We start from the raw sequence: 16,387 nt of genomic DNA, 5'->3' as shown, positions 1-16,387 counted from the left end.
ACCACTAGAAAATATCACCCAGCTCTTTTCTAGACCTGCATCGACAGCATGCACATAAAAGATCTAGAAACAAATGGTGAAGCTTGAAGTGAGTTTGCTGATAATATTAACAAGTTCATTTTGCTAAAACTTAAAATCCACTATGCAGGAAGCAGCATCATACCCAGTGAAGGTGTAATAAAGTGCAGATGAGATTTAGTGTAGGTAAATAGAAGACAATGCATCTGAGGAAATACAATCTGACTGTTTTACATACATTTTACTGAGCTCTCACATGATCATCATCAATAAAGAGATTTGGGAGTCAGAATAAATAGATCTAGGAAAACAAGATTTGTCAGAAGAGTAAACAGAATACTAGGCATATTTAAGAAAAAAAAGAGAAGGGAAAAAAACCCCACAGAATTGTACAAGATGAGATACGCAAGGCTGTGAGGTATCTCTGTCTTGCTGCAGTGCTAGCATTTGCTCTGCTCACCTCTACTTCAAAATTAAAATTGACAGCCCAGAGAGGGCATTTGAAGACCCTTCAAAATCTCCAGCAAGAAGGGGCAACCAGGGAGAGAATAAAAGAGCCTTCGAAATCAGGAGCTACATGGAACAGGTAAGTAGTGAACCATTGTTCTCTTTTAACAAGGAAACTAGAGAACATCAAACAAAACTAGCAGGTGGTAGGTTCAAAATAAAACAAACAAAAGGAAGCAGTTCTTCATACAATGTGTACTTAAGCTGCAGAACTCATTGCCATGGTCTCAATGGAAGCCAAGAGTTTACACAGACCAAGAGAAGACTAGATGAATTCATGCAAGAAAAATTCATTAAGCATTACCTATCATTTTTTCTGAGACAATTCTGAGCTGCAGAGTTGTGGAGGCTAAGGGGCTTGCTCTGTTTCTGGATAGCCTCCACTCTGGTTACTGTGAAACAGGATTTTGGATGACAGACCTCTGGTACTAAAAAGTAAGATGATATTCACAACATGGTTTTAATAGCTCTTGACAACTATGCTACTTCAATAAGACACAATTTCCAGTATATCATTTCACCCTCCTTTCATGAAGATGCTGTATTTTAGTCCATGTTACCAATACTTCAAGAATACAAGTGAGATTACAACATTCTAGAGGATCACAGCATGAGACAGACAAAACTGTATCAGAGTCTACTGAAATTCTACCAGTCCTGTATAAAAATTACCCTATTCCGACAACAGAAAATTCAGAGAAGAGTTTATGATCTGGTTTTAACCCCTTAAAGAGTGGAAAAAAAAAAGGCAACAAAAATACTGACAATACTAAATACTGCAGCACAAGCAGTACATCTCTGCATGCTACTCAGCACCTGCAGTGGTTAAGTTCACTTTTTGTAACTCAAAAAAGTGGATTTTTAATAACTCAAAACAAAGTTGTGTTATACACTGACATTTTAGGAATGCTGAGCTTGTACTAAAAACATTTTTTCATGTTTGAAGGAAAAAGAGTTAAAAACAACGCTAAGTGATGAAAAAATTAAAATATTCACGCTTTTGATTTAAACAGCATATGTAAAAGATAGTATCAGCTCAAAGCATTGGCCTGGAGCTTTATTACTGTTATAAAAAGGTACTTAAAATAACTACAACATATTTAGGTTAAGCACTTAAAGGAATTACTGGAAGACTGAATTCAATCCTCGGCTCCAATCCACAAGTCATTGTGCAACGTCTTAGCTGCTGAAAACAAACCCATGGTCCCCATGGTCCCCATAAAGTGGGGACCATGCCCATCTCCTAAATTAGGGGTACAAATCTTTCCCTTAACAAATACAGAAGGCACGGCGATTGCTGTTGTAAGCATCTCCCTGCCCTGCTTCCTCCAACCCAAGAAAGGTGCTGCTGCCACTGTATGCCAAGCACAGCCCAAGCTTGAAGGCAGCAGCATATTCCCAGTGCAGAGCAGGCCTTCTGGTAAACCTCTGTCAAAGAGAAGGCAGCACAAGCCAGTGGCTTATTTTCAAGGACTCATAACAATCAAACTTTTCATAGGTACAGTAAAACTCACCATAACACCCAGATCACACCCAACAAAGAAATTACATACCCTTGCTTGGAAACATGCAGTTTTCAAAGAGACTGTTTGGCTGTAGTTTAGTTTAGTCAGGTTAAAAACTTGACTTGAGATGGAAAAATAATCTGACAGAAAATGCAAGTCAAAATGGCTAATAACCTAGCACAGAATACAAAGTATCTTCTCTGAACTCTTTCTACTCCCAAACCTAAACTCAACATATAATTGCAGACTATTTGGCAGAGTTTGTTAAGGAAACTGTATGGGACGAGAGGGAAGCTTATAGTCCCTAAACTCAACACAAAAAATACAATTGTTTAAAATTTACTCCTGAGAAAAATATTTAAAAGAAGAAGATGTAAATTCTGAAAAATCTCAGTCTACTCGGACACAGACTGTAAACACACTTAAAACAGATTTTTTTTTTAAGTGCTAAGTGTCAGACCAACTCCCCTTTTAAGGAGGGCATTTATCTACTTCACAAGGGCAGTAGCAAGGCAAAATTAACACTTGGTAAAGAACTGAGATCATCAGATGAGTGCTGCTGGGTAATCAGCAACTATTACATATCCCAATACGGTGGACTGCAAAATACCTCACTAGGAACCTGGTACACCAGTTTGGAGTAGCACTTAGGATCCTGGCTTCCAAACACCTGCTCAGGTCACTAGCCTTGAAGAAAAACTATCCAAACACTTGCCTAAACTAAACAGATATTTTGCCTTCTATCACTTCCACGTGCAATTGAGACAAGAAGCATCAAACTTACACACTGGAAACGAATGTACTTTTTCTTACGGTACAGCGGAACGATGTGCTCAGAACTCTTCCTGCCCTTTCACAGCAAGCCTTGTCCATAGGCCAGCAACAGTAACCATCCCAAAGTGGGAAAATACCCTTCCTGCTTGTATTCCAAATGCCTTTTTTTTTTTGAAGCAACGCTTAAGTTCCTCTTAAGCCCTTCCTGTAGCAATGCCCACCACACCAGACACCTCCAAATTTAATCCACTGGAATAAGCAGCCTTTAAATTAAGGTGTTATAAGGTCATATAGCAAGCAAGATGATCGGATTAAAGAGGAAGTGGAGTTAAGTTAATACAGAGTCACTATTTTAAGTTCTGTATTCAAGACAACAGCATGATAGCTGTTCAAGTGCAATCCAGTTTTCAAGTAGGATGGCAAAGAACTTCTCTATTAAAAAAAAAAGTTTTATTTCTCTTCTAAATTTGAATATGAAATGCAGGACAACAGCTCACCAGCCAGATAAGATCTGGTCCCTGAGACAGATGTTTTACAGCTGTGCTTTGGGCTTCCTAAAGCCCATTAGAGCTAGCACATACAACTCCTAATGTAAACAAGCTGCTTTTAGTAACTACAATATTCATCCTGAACACACACAGTGCTAGTGAGGGCCACCACTCCTCAGAGTTTTCACCAAAAGCAGCTTACAATGTCCTTAAGATAGAATTTGTAAGTCCCCTATCTTGCTGCTCCCACCATCCCCTGTAGCTGCTGAAAGGGAATTTTTTAGGTGTAAAACCCAAAGAAAGGAATCTAGACAGTGCACTACATGGCAGTTTGGGTTTTTTATAACTATGACAAGTGTTTACCTTCCATTAAGGCATATAGAATTGCCCAAATCTTGAGAAAAACAGGAAGGAAAGCATGAGCTTCCACTCTTCCAGCTGCTAAGAAGCCCCATTCTGTCACACTGCAGGCAATTTACACAAATAACTTGATAAAATAGCCAAGGCTATTGCTTCTCATGCCACATTTCTGGTACGCTGAGTCACCTCAAGCTGGCAGGTGGATTGAGCAGAAGCTGCTGTCAGAATCCCCGATTTTCTGTAAGGTGTTCATTCCTCTACTGAGCTACACAGTATCAACTGTCCATTTTTCTCTCTGGAGAGTAGCAAGAGACGGTACTACAGGAGTGACTTGCAATGCACTTTTTTCACCAATTTTAACAAGTAGGACTGCATTCATTTCATTATAAGAAAGCTTTAGACTGACAGAAAGTAACAGTCTCAGCCACCTACTATAACCAAACTCTTATTCCATCTCAAACCAAGAAGAAAAATACTTGGGATAAAACTCTGAATAAGGGAATCCACTGAATTACTGACTGATGAAACTTAATGACATTGAAACACAGTGACTTGATAAAATTTGAGGCATACAAATTGACTCAGAAGGTTGATAAACCTAACAGAGAACTTCAAAGTTGCCCAAAAAAAAAAAAAACCAAACAACAAACAAACCACAAAACACTTGTGAATAAGTTGTTTCAAAGATTAAATACTTCACATTTGAAATAGCAGACAAGATATTTATACATTAGTAAATCTTTAAGGCTTTTGTTCTCCTACCTCAAGAAGAAAACTCATTTCTGGGCAGTAGCTTATTAATTCTAACAAATTGTTTATAGTGTGCAATCCATAGCACCACCAGAATAAACAAATTTTAATATCAATTTGAACTCAGGCCAGCACATTTTTCTTTTGGTATCCTTTGCTTCACAGATGATTACTCCATTTCTCTTTCTCCCATGAAGGTTCCCAGGCAACTGATCCAATCCACTTGCTCACTGCCACCAAAATGAAAAGATGAAAAGCACTTGCTGCTCTCCAAGCCAGCGGCCCCCCTCATCCTAAGTACCAGCTCTGGTGTTCATCAGAGCCTTTTATGAGCCAGTTTGATTCATTACAACAGCAAAATGCTCTCCATTTTACAGAGTTATTTTTCTGCCATTTTGGTAAACTAAAGTGTCTCACAGAAGGATCTGACAAGCACTGCTGCCGAAAGAAAGTAGCAGAGCCATGTGGTTGTGAGGAAGAGTGCAGGGGGACAAAGGCAGAGAGGAGACTTCTCCTTTCAGAACAAGGTCTGGTTAAATTAGCTCACTACATTTCCTAAACCGTACTCTGACTTACAAATGATTAGATGGACCATAAGATGACATTCAACAGCTTCCAGCTATTTTTAGAGCTACAAGAACTTATTGTACAAGAATACATGGTAGTATGTATTCTTCCACAGATTTAAGTATTACACTCCATCAGAAGAAAATAAAAGTTCTTACAAATGTAGTATCAAGATAAGTATAACAACTGGAAGAGGAAGGTAAAGAACGCTTGGCATATTTCTGCCTAGTTTTATGTTGGTTTTGTTTGCTGGTGTTTTTTTTTTTTAATAAAAAAAGCCTTGGGAACATGACCACCAATCTCAATAAGCATTATGATGGAGAAACAAGTGTTTCTGAGAAGGAAAATACAGCAAGAACTTTGCCTTTTCTGCTGAAGTTGTCACCAGTGTCCAAAGTGAAGCTATTAGAGGATGGCTGACGTGCCTAAGAGAAAGAACCTGGATGGAGACAGTTGAGCCAACAGATGCTGTAGATGCCTAGTCACCAGGTTTTCTGCCCAGAGATTTCTCTTCATGGGTCAATCTGCCTCCTTATGTGATGGACTGCATGCTGTGGATGCGCCATTTCACTAGAGAAACAAGAAGTCAACATGTATCAAATGTATCACTCCCATGGTCAAACTGAATTAATGACAGCAGCACATGGGACAGCTCAGCTGCTGGAGTCCTTACCTTGCTATTCAAAGTTCACTGCCTACCTGGAGGCACCTCGAAAGAGAAACAGCTCCTTTCAATATGCACTGAAGAAGCACTCTGCCCCAAAACACTACCATCATCACACCTCAAATTAGAGAAAGGGTTTTCAATGTTCCTGACCCTACCAGCTTCCTACCAAAAATCTTAATGTTGGACAGCCACAGAGAACACCACGCATCTCCATGTGACAGAGAGACAGAGGCACAGAGAGGAAGACAGCAGCAGATCCCAGAAGCCGCACCAGGGATAAAATCAGGCACACAGCCTGCATCCCAGCTGACACTAATATCCACCTCCAAGAGCCCCTCCTAGTCCAGTTCCTCACACAACAAAAATTCACATTGCCCAACCAGCCCCATACTGCACAGTCCAGTTGTGCCACTGGTCATGCGACAGTCTCAGCAGGGAAATCACACATGAACCACTGACAAACCAAAGGTCATCCATCCTTCATCCAGAGAGGCAGGCAGAAAGTCAGGCATTCTGGTTTCCTTTCTTTTAGGAGAGGAGGCAGGGAAAGAGGAATAAGAGAAATATATCAAGGAGATCAATCTCTGTTACGGAAATTTCTTATCAGAAGAGCAATGGAAGCAATTCCTTTCACCTGCCATCTTTTCTGTAGCCATGGTTTTCTTTTTTAGCCCCTCCAAAATTAAGTAGTCATGGTTTGGGCAGGGGGCAGCCAGGGCATCTGAGGCATTAACTTTCTTCCTTGAGAACTCACCATTCAAGAACTCAGTCACCTTAACCACAGCATTTCCCTAATTCTAACCATGGTAAGCGAAAAGTCACACAAACACCCCCCCCCCTTCCATTTTTCTTTTTTCAGTGCAACATCTTGACTTCTAAGACTATTACCTACTACAATTATTGCACCGAAGCAGTAAAACATGTTTCTGTTCTAGCAGTGCCTGTAAGAAGCTAATTCTTCCAAGAGCCATGCCATTTCCATGAAACAACCCTTTCCTTCTGCACAGCTGCCACAAGGTTCAAATCCTGTTTAACACACACAAGTGCATTCACTAAGAGTCACTTCTGTGAGGGAAGGCAGCATGGGCTGGGGAATACTGCAGAACTGAAGGAAAGGAGAAATGCAGGTGAAACTGAGGCAGGGTTGTTTTCAGTAACCTCTGTGAAGGTTACAACAGAATTAAAGAACCACATGTAACTGCCTTCACTTACTTCTGTACAAAAAAAAAAAACAAACAAACAACAAAAATGACAATGTACCTTTGCAGAGATCAAGACAGAAAGAGGGGGGAAGTGAAGCTGAAGCCTGCTTATTCACTTCCCTACGAATGAAAGAATGATGATTAAAGTAAGGATAAGTGAGGCTGTACCCCACTTACTGAATGCAAAGCACAGCAGACATCTCGCAGCAGTACTGATAAATAAACTGAATTACTTAGCAGTTCTCTCCCAGACTTACAACCTGAGGCAGTCCAGAAACCCCTATTTAACTCACTTTCTGAATGATTCCTTCCTAAATCAAGAGAGATATTAAATTGCTCACTATAAACTCTCAGTTTAATTCTTCACGGTTAAAACAACTCGAGGCAAGAATTACACTTACTTAGAGTCCCCTCATCAGAGTTTAAAGGAATCTCTGAACTCACATAGGCAATGGCTACTATGTCAGAGGGCCTTCCTTTAAGCCATCCTCAGACAACTACACCACCCTGTGAAGCCTGCCTGATCTTCCCAGGAACTAGAAACATAGTCCCCATACCTCTCAAACCAAGAACCGGAGATGACAACCTGCCTGCTTTTTGCCTTGCAATAAATCACCAAATCCAATAAGCAGCTACACCACTCCAAAAGCAGTGCAAACCAGAGCACATTCTCAAAAAGCCACAGGACTTGCCTAAATATATGCCAGACAGTTGAGACAAAAAAAAGAAATAAAATCACATTCTTAGATCTTATTTCAAACCAATAACTGAAGTTATGGTTGTTTAGGTATTTCTTACCCCACACAACCAAACAATGCACATTCAAATATAGAACTACAAGCAGCAAGATACTTGATTTCTGGACTTCAGATAAGCTCTCCTGTCCAGGAAGAGGTAAGATTGTAAAAACATTTGTTATACCCTAAATGACTAATTAAGATGCATCTTTGAAATTTACCAGTCTCTCACCTACGTGCAGTTTTATCTCAGCCTTATCAGAGTGATTTCTGAACATCTGTTAGCCTCAACATTACCCTCCTTTCCTCAATCCTCCTCCTATCAAGCATTAGAAATGAAGTCAGTTGTATCACCTTTTTGGTTGCTGATCTTCAACTTGAAGAAATACTAAACTGCTATTCTCTACAGTACAGACTGCCACACAGTTTCCTGCAAGATAATTCACCAAGTAGCATTTCAGCTTTGGACTTCAATCTCAACAGCTACATTGATGGATCCTCTTTGAAGCAAAGAATGTTTTCTTGTAAGCTGTCATCAACTCAGACTTCCCACTTATTAGCTCACCCAAGTTAATACCAAAGACTTGAAGTGAATTTCTCAGTTTCTGTCATGTAAGAGTTGTTTCACATTTCTCCCAGAACAGCACTACCTCAATGCTTTCTATGAAGACTTTCTCCTTGTTTTGTCCTATTACTGATGTCTAAACTTCTAAAATCTCAGCTCTCAGTTCTAGTTAATTTTCCCCTGAATTCTCTCTCAAAGAATAACCAGTATTCTTTCGCACCTAAAGACTACCCATTTAACAAATCCTGTTTACCCTGTAAATAAATCCACAGGTTTCCTTTTTTAAGGTCGAGGGCAAAAGTGCCTTTATTAAAATCTTCCTTGGACTTGCTCCATGTTCTGATCTGCTGCACCAGTGGTCACATAACTGTTGGTCTCCAAAGCGTCCCTATTCCCTTCAGAAACATCACAATCCCCCCAGGAGCTCCTCCCCATACCCCAAATTTCTGTTTGGCAAGGGATAGCCCACAGTGGCTATGCCCATTTCAAAGCTGTCATGGGATTTGACCCTCCCCACGCAGTTGCACATAGCAAGAGAAACCATTACAGCTCTGTAAAGATGGGATAACGTCATTGTCACAAAGACAAAACCTGAAACGAGAGGCCTTTCCTATTCAAGAGGTCATGAAGAACCTTTGGAAAGCTGTCGGCAGGCTGCAGTAGCCCTCTGCTCTGGTTCTCCACTGCTGACCATCTCCTTGCCAGGACAGCATCCAGCCTAATGCGAGACTTCATCAGGCTTTGGTGCAGTCAGCCAGCCAGCTTTTCCCACATCAACAAAAGTATCCTCCATGCTTTGGGTAGAAAGCAGCATTATTAGGAGTTGAAACGCGTGTTTATTTTGTAACATATCCTAATTATCTCGGGCTGGCAAGAAAACACAACTCTGCTAACCAAACAGAGAGCAATATGAATTGGAAAGAAGATTAAAAACTCAACAGGAAAGGCACAATCTAAAGAGGAAAAAAAAAATCTATAGGAAAGCTGGAGGGGGGGAGCAGGCAGGAAAGAGAAATAAAAGGTTTAGTTTTTAGAACAGGACTGGCTTTGCTGTACAAAAGAAATCATATTTTGTACATCTGATGTATACTTCCACAAAATGTTTTAAGAAGTTATGCCTATTTTGTAGACAGCAATCAAAATAAACTGTGGGGTGGTCAGTTTCTTTCAAAAATCACAAAGAAAAAATTTTAAAGCCAGCTACCTGTTGAAGTTCTAGCAGTAAACATAAAGCTCAACTGAATAGCTTAAAAAGTGGCTCAAAGACATTAAAATAAAGTGCTTCCAAAACTAGCCAGCATGTGAATTCTCCACATGCCAGCTAATCACAGGCAGGTAAGTTGCTGCGCTGCTCGCCACAATCACCAGCCCATATTTAAATGAGACCTGAACAGAATAACCTCTAGAACCAGGGCCATATATGCTGAATTTAATCTTCCCCTCAGAACCATCAGCAAGACAGCAAACATTTTGGCTGCAATGACTTTTTCCAGACAATTGATTCCCAAAGTTATTTATTCCCCACCATTCTCCTCAAGGCCCTCTCATCACAGCAACTGTCTATGTCAGAGGAAAGCTGGACTCAGCTCCCACGAAAGCCAAGCAAAACCACACCCAAAATAGCTATATAGGTCACTACAATAGCAAGCCCTACATCATGCCAGCAAGGGCTTCTGGTTACTTCCCATATGCCAACAAGCTTTCAAAATAACGTGTTACAAGCTCTACTAATACGGTATCTTATTTGATAATTAGCACTTTTATTGAATTACAACTTTCAAAAGAAAATGTTTAAATTAAGTTATATCTCTGCTTTCCTTTCTCCCCCCCTCTTTTTAAGGAGAATCCATGTAGTGTAACGGCAGCAAAATAACCAGGACGTTTAGAAACTGCTCCTGAGCAGCATCCAGAGAACCCAAATGGCAGCATGAAGATCTTTAGTTTTGGCTCGGCTTCTTCTAGGTGCATGTTTACATCTTTGAAAATGTTGGAAGCTAAGAGCTAATCAGCTTTTGTATACTTAAGAATACCCTTAAGAGCTTTGTTGTCATATTTGGGCTCTTGGAGCATGTTCTTTAGGTCACAGCTTCCTTTTTATTTTTTGCATCATGCCTTCCAACCAAGGAGTTTTCCAAGGAAGAATTTTAATGTGGAACTACAATGTGGTATTTCCATGACTGCTGATCTTGGGTAAGATACAAAACACTGCAAGTTACCATTTGATTCTGCAGGTAGAAAAAAATCAGGAGAAAAACTCTTCCATCAGGTTTCAATATCTTGTCAGAACCCTAATACAAACATGGGATGTTTCTGCATATTGCACCTCACTCCCTCCTCTGAAAGAGTTGTAAAAAATAAATTGTAGTTGGAGTTTCCCTTTGCCTTTTTATCACTGCTACAACGTAGACAATATTTCAGACTTTCTTCCATTAAAATCCAGTGGTTTGTATTTGTACAAACAAGCTATTCATGGAAACACAAAGTATGAGAAACAATGGATTTGATGTCTGTCTTAATGATGAAGCTAAACTGATGCAGTAAATTAATAGAATAACTTTTCTGTTGGAAAAGTGAAATCTAAAGCCTCACCTACACACAAAAGACTCATTTGTCAGAAAGACAGTTTAATTATTTACTAAAATTTGCCATTTTCTCATGTATACAGGGAATATTAAAGTAACATAAAAGTATCACCCATGTTACTTATGGGCATCAGTTAACCAGCTCATAAATCTGAGCAGTTAGTGATTTGTTCACAGCAAATACATAAGGGTTTGGAAGTCAGGATTTAAGGGAACTGGGGGAAGGAAGACCGTCAGATACACACACCTCTTGTCACACGTTTGCCTGTACCCCTGCTAGCCAGACAAATTTCTCTGAATAACACCAGATTCACAAGAGCAAATACTGACCATCAGGTTCTAAAGGCCTTCCCTCTGAAAATTAATGTAAAAATGAGTGGGAAATAAAGCATAGAGGTAAGGCGCAGGATTCAAGGAAACACATGTTTATTTCCACCCTCTTTCTTTCTGGTTACTTTTTCCTCCTCCTCCCACCTTAACAACCTTTACCTATCATGCCATATGCTACAAACAAAACCCCAAACAGCCACCTGTTATAGGATGCCATGAATATGGCAAACCACAGAGCCTCACTGCCACACTTCAGCAGTCTTGGAAAACTTGAGAAGTCCCTATCACTGAGGCCTTTACAGATATCACACCTGGGCTGGCTTTGTTTGTTTCTTAAGGTTTTGCTGTATCCTTTTGCTGCAGGCTCTCCTCCAGTGAAGGGCCTAGGCCATGTCCTGCCTGCACAGCTGCCACCCATGGGGCACAGACCTGCCAGGGCAGCACAGGCCCGCCAACCACAACACCCACCCACCCATGCCAAGCCTGGACCAAGCAGACCATCCCCTTCTTCAGCACACTGCTTGCAGCTTCAGCATTGGCCTGTTTCACCTTGACTTGCAAATAACTCATTTTACGTCTTATAAAACTCCTAATATTATTTGAGCGTTAATGGCAAATACAGTGAATGTTCATCAAAAGCTTTTCAGTTCAAAACAGCAAATAACTTGTGTGGAAAAAAAGCTACACTCAGGTTAACTGACCCCTCTACACGGATTGGGAAGCCTTTACAGTGTTCTTTTGACCCAAGGCTTCAGGTTTCTACATTAACCATATAAAAAAAAAAATTGGTCATAACTCAAATCTCCCACCACTGTACAGAGTTTTGATTGCAGCAGAGAGTATTCTGCTATAATTCATTTTTACTGATATTCCTTAAAACCTGTTATTTTCCTAAAAGGATGGTGTGATCCTTGCCTATGATCAAAACTTTCCTTCATTACCGAAGAGGCAATAGAATCATTTGGGGTTTCAAATATGAGGTTTTTTCCACTGTTTAAATAACTTAGCCAGGATTTACAAGTAATAACAGAAATATCATTACATTGTTAAATATTTAGTAAGATATTTGGTCAAATACAATTATCCAATTAGTATCAGTGAATCACTAATTCAGTTAAACACGCAATCACAAGCATTTAATGCTCTTCTAAGAGCCTGTGCGACAGCTTTAATAATGATCTTTATAAATTTCTTACTAAAAAAAACAAGTTCAAAAGAGACTGAAAATAAGCAGTTCATGTTAAAAGAAAGGCAAGACAAGGGGATGTGTCAATCTATGGCATTTTCCAGTGCTTTAGTGGGGAAAATTTTGTTTTGTAAAACTGTTTCAGACTTCAACTTATGTCTCTCAGCAAAAACAATCACTTCTTCCAAGCAGTTGTGGTTTTATCCTAGAGGAAAATAGCACATTATCAAAAGGATCTCCGTGAAACCCTGAGAACATTTACAACACCAAACAAGAAGAAACAAGCAATACTCCTTGCTTTTAGTAGCTGGAGATAGGAAAATACATGGAATGTAATTGTTCTAATCACCTGTTACAAACCTCAGAAACAAATGGTTAATATTCCCCTGGACTGCATCTTATTTTAAAAGGCATTACTAGAATTTTTGCACTGTTGTTATAAATGCAGCCCTCTTGGAAGGAGCTCTGTCTAACTATCCCCTTACCGGTAAGTTTGTCAGCAACCCGGACGTCTAAAATGTGGTTTATGCTGAGCAATGCAATTTTTTCTTTTTCCTTTTTTTAATGAGGAAACAAAAAAGTATTGGAAACTTTCACGATAGAAACTAGAGAGTTTCTAAGTTCCTCTCTTAGCAGTGCCCAGCAATGGAGAGGAGAGTGTTCTGCAAACGTGCCCCAAGCATCCAGCTACATTTAGCTTTCAGCCTTTTTATTATCATTGTCAATGAATGGGCCCCAGTCAAATTAAAGCTGCCATTTTAGGTTAAAGACTAGAGAGCCTCTGTTGTGCAACAGCGAGACAAAAACACTCCAAGCGACAGATGCAGCACTCTCATTGGAAAACAACGGATTTCCAACAACTTCTACCAGAAAAAAAGAAAAAAATTACGGATCATGCTTTTTAATATGAATTATATATTGATACTCACACATTACCGCAAACTAACGGGATTTATAATTGGGATAAATCAGCTACCCATGCTGCTAAGGTCATAGTCATTAAGATTTTTTTGCCGTCGTTAGAATGGATGATCTGTGAGGAAATGAACAGAAACATTTTTTGTTCAACTTGTTTGTTTGTATCTCCACTAGTCCCGTATATCACGAGAAAAGAAAAAAGGAAAAGAGGAAAAAAAAGAAAAAGAAAAAAGGCTAACACATTATCCCGAAAGCCATCTTCCAGGATAAACACAGCCCGCGATCTGGTTTGATGAGAGTAAAAATCGAGACGAACATCGACACAGAAACAAACTTATCGCACCAAGGTTATTCGGATATTCCCGGAGTCAAACACCCGCGGAAGGAAGCCCGACTGGCTGGGGAAATAAAAAAAGGAGGAAAAAAAAAAAAAAAGAGGAAAAAAAAAGAAAAGAAAAGAAAAAAGCTTCTTGGAAATGAAAAAAATCGCCCTTTTCTGTAGTGGGGAGGCACGTTCAGCCCCTTCCCAAACGAAAACAAAGGCAGAAAGTGGGTAAGTGCGGGAGAGTTGCGCGGCGCCGCGCGGCCCCGCAGCGGACAGGGAGCTCCCGGGCATCCACCGCTACTTTCCTTTTGTCCATTGTCTGTTTAAAAAACAACTACTTTAAACCCGGGCGTGAGCGGGGTGTCGGGGGGAGCCCGGCTCCATTTCCAACCCGTGCCCCATGGCCCTCCCCTGTCCCGGCACCCCGATCCGCCCCCCCCCCCCGCCCCCCCCCCCCCGACGGCCGCCCCGGGGCGCGCCCGGAGGGGCTCCCCCGGCGTGGGAGCGCGTCCCCTGATTTAGCGCTACCGGGATAAATGAAGGCAACGTAATGATGGCTGCTCATTGCCTGCAGCGCCTTCTCCCTGAGACTCACTAACAACCCTGCCCCCCTCCCCCCGCCACCGCTCTCTCTCACACACACACCCGCGCACACGCACAGGCGCTGCCCGCTCCCCGCCGCCCCGCACGCAGCGCCCGCCGCCGGCCCCGCTCCGCTCCCCCCCGCACCCCGCGGACCGAGCGCGGCCGCCCCCCCCCCCCACACGCCCCGCGCCCTGACCACTCTGGCCTCAAATCACCTTTTTCCGCTCACCCTCAAAATGGCCCGGAACGGGGCGGGGGGCAGCGCGGCGAGGGGAGCGCCCCGGCCCCGACCCCATGTGCGCGGTGAGGGCGGCAGCACCTCCTGCCCGCCCCGGCCCCGCGCCGGCGGAGCGAAGGTGCCCGGCGGGGTGAAGCCCCTATTATGCGACGTCCGCCGGCACCGCTCCGGCTGCCTCGGGTAGCGCTCTCCCTTCCCGTCCCCTCCCTCCTTCCCCCGCTCCCCTTTCTTCTCCGGCCGCCGGGGAGCGCCGGCCGCCCCCTGCCCCCTCCCGGTGCCGCCGGGGCAGGACGATCCCCCCGCCGCGCGCACCGGCGGCCGGAGCGGCACCTCGTGCTCCCGCCTCCCTCCTCCTCCTCCTCCTCCTCCCTCCCCGCCCGCCTTCCTGCCGCCCGCCGCCACCCACCGCCCGGCCTCTGCTGGGGGTGCCCCCGCTGCGGCCCGGCCCCGGCGACCCATGTGCCGGCGCGGAGCGAGGAGCGGGGCGGTGCCGGGCCGAGTCGGGCCGGGCCGTGCGCGGCAGGGAAGCGCCCTCACTTTGTTAGTGCTTGTTGTGCCGCCGCGGCCGCCGGGAGCCGTCAGCGTGGTCAGCGGGGGAAGCGCTCCCGCGGCCATCCCGGCCGAAGCTGGGCCCCGCCGCCCCTGCCGCGCAGTTTCGCTCAACTTTTCCCGGATTTTTAGTCACCCTCCAAACTTGCGGAGAGGAGCGGGGGGGAACAAGGGGGAGAAGAAGGGAAGGGGCGCCGGCGCTCTGTTTCCCCAGTGCCCTCCCCTCCCCCGAGGCGAGGCAGGCTGCCGGCCGGCCGCAGCACAACAAAAAGCCATTTACACCCGGGGAAGTGCCCCGCTGAGACACCCCACACACACCCCCCCGCCCTGCCTCGCCCGGAGCCGCGGCAGGGCTCAGCATCCCCCACCCCCCCCCCCCGACCGCCGCCGGCAGCGAGCACCCCCGCGCCGCTCCGCTCCGCCGGGGACAGAGACCTGCCGCGGGTCCCCTGCTCCATGGCCAGCGCCCGCCCGCCCAGCCTCCCTCCCTCCGCGCCCAGCGAGGTGCGGGGTCACTCACCGGACCGGTGCGTGGCCGTCGGGGACCGGTGTCCCCCGCTCGCTCCCTCGCTGCCCTCCGCCGAAGGGCCGGGGAGGAGGAGGGGACACGCTCCGGAGTTGGTGCCGCCGGCCGGGGGGGGGCGAGGTGGGGTGCGGGTCTCGCACACACACACACGCACACAACACACACGCACGGAGTTGCTCGCTCTCACCGGGGCTGGGCTAAGAGGGGAGGAGGGGGATCCCTGACCGGGGCGGGCGGGCGAAGGAGGGGTGGAAGGGAGGGGAGGGAGAGGAAGGGTCAGCGCGGGTCTCGGGTAGTTTCGGGGTCTCCGCCGGCTCCGCTTCGCTCCTTTGTGTAATTTCACTCGATTCAAGTTTAATCCGATAGTTCCCGAGCGAGCGAGCGCGCCCGCCGGAGCCGAGCCGAGCGCGACACCAGCCAGCCAGGCGGCTGCCGCCCCCTGCGCCCGCCCGCCCCCGCCGCCTCCCTCCCTCCCTCCTTCCCTCCCTCCCTCCGCCGCCACAAGGCGCGCCCCCGACACCGCCCCCTCCCCGGGGGCGAGCGCCGCCGCGCGCCCCGCCCCCGCGACGTCACAGCCCCGCCTGGCATAATTTATGCAACGAGGAGAGAAGGGGGGGCAAAGAGGAAAAGAGGGGGGGAAAAAAAAAAAAGAGAAAAAAAAAATAGGAAACCCCCCCCGCCGCCCCGGGAGGAGGAGGGGCGGGGGTCACTAACCTGCCTCCGCCCGGCCCGGCAGCGCCCCGCCAGGTCTCCCGCCCGCCCGCCGAGGCAGCGCTGCCGCGGGGCACGGCGGGGCACGGCGTCTTCCGTGCGCTCCCCCCGCCCCGCTCCGCTCCGCTCCGCCCGCCGCTCACCGGGGCGAGAGGAGCCGCTCCGCTCCGCGGGGTCAGCTCCGCGCCCGCCCGCCCGCCCTGGCGCGTCCCGTCCTGGGAAACTCCCAGTGAAGCCACGGGTGTATGTTCTGTGTGAGGTGTCACTGTGTCACTGCCGCGCTTCAAACTTCCCAAC

General features: G+C 45.4%; 1 protein-coding gene across 6 annotated transcripts in view; it reads right to left on the bottom strand.

The window, feature by feature from the left end:
- CHD7 (chromodomain helicase DNA binding protein 7) overlaps positions 1 to 15,797 on the bottom strand; it is a 129,713-nt gene extending 113,916 nt beyond the window's left edge. For 4 of the 6 annotated variants that reach the window (XM_027638449.1, XM_027638455.1, XM_027638454.1 and 1 more), the window contains exons 1-2: positions 15,374 to 15,797; positions 13,168 to 13,271 (exon numbers count right to left, since the gene is read on the bottom strand). The gene's annotated coding sequence lies outside the window, so the exon portion shown is untranslated. Of the gene's footprint in view, positions 1 to 13,167; positions 13,272 to 14,281; positions 14,338 to 15,373 lie in introns of those variants that run through there. The other 2 variants (XM_027638451.1, XM_027638453.1) reach the window with 2 other exon arrangements.
- Between the last annotated feature and the right edge of the window lie 590 nt (positions 15,798 to 16,387).

This window comes from Corapipo altera, unplaced genomic scaffold, assembly GCF_003945725.1.
Source record: "Corapipo altera isolate COAL_440 unplaced genomic scaffold, ASM394572v1 49, whole genome shotgun sequence".
Lineage (NCBI taxonomy): Eukaryota > Metazoa > Chordata > Aves > Passeriformes > Pipridae > Corapipo > Corapipo altera.
This window is presented reverse-complemented; position numbering and strand designations above follow the sequence as displayed.